The sequence below is a fragment of the Ammospiza caudacuta genome, chromosome 4, assembly GCF_027887145.1.
Source record: "Ammospiza caudacuta isolate bAmmCau1 chromosome 4, bAmmCau1.pri, whole genome shotgun sequence".
Classification (NCBI taxonomy): Eukaryota; Metazoa; Chordata; class Aves; order Passeriformes; family Passerellidae; genus Ammospiza; species Ammospiza caudacuta.
The window spans coordinates 54,211,415-54,212,372 of NC_080596.1; positions in this window are offsets into that span (position 1 = coordinate 54,211,415).

A 958-nucleotide genomic window follows, 5' to 3' on the forward strand; every position below is an offset into this window, starting at 1 on the left:
TGGCACTGAGAGCCACGTCGTGCTGCAGTAGCAACCACTTAATTTAGGAGAGACTGTTTGTTGAACATACTTAACCCTGCTGTCATTTAGGAGTCCAAAGCATGTTTGAACACATACTGCATACATTTCAGCTTCTCCATCCTACCATATCCCAGTTAACAGAAAGAAATCCATTTCAAGACCTGCTTTATGGGACTTCTCAGTGCCTATTATTTCCAAACCCTTCATAGCACACTCAAAGGGAACGTGCAGTCCATTTCATCCAGTTGTAGAGGAAAGGTCATTTAAAAACTATAGAAGTGTCTAAAGAAACAGCAGCTACTATCTCTTCAGCCTACTGATAACAATCCCAGGCCCAGACTCGGAACTGCTGGGTGCTATTTGCTTTCCCTGACTAGAAGATTTCCACAAGTCTGCACACTCAAAAGAGAAATAAAAAGGAGTGGTTTCCCATTTGCTAACAGAAAAGAACATAACTATGAATGCTACCTTAAAGTACAACACAAGACAGAAAATCCAGGGACTTTCTTAGCCAACTCTGTCAGGAAATTAAGCTTCCCGAGTAAAACAACAGCACTCATCAACAGCAGAATCCTTCAAAGACCCAGAACAATAACAGGCATTTCTAACAGATAAAAAATTGCATTGTATATCAGATAGACAGTATATTTATCTAGATTTCTAGAGGATTAGAGTTGATCATGACAGTTTTCATTAAAAGAAGATTGCTAAAAACAAATTGCCATTTCAGAAGACAGATTTTCCTTTGTCTGTTCCTATTCTGCAGCCATATTATGTAGCTTTAGAGGCTTTAAATTGCCTTTTCTTGTTTTCACTTTAATTTGTGCTTTATATCCATTCCTTGAAAGAGGTGAGGCAATGTGCTGGTTTTGCTCAATGTTGCATTCAGGGAGGGGTTGGGCCAGAAGAATCTGGTTTAGTGTTCTGTGGTAGGTAG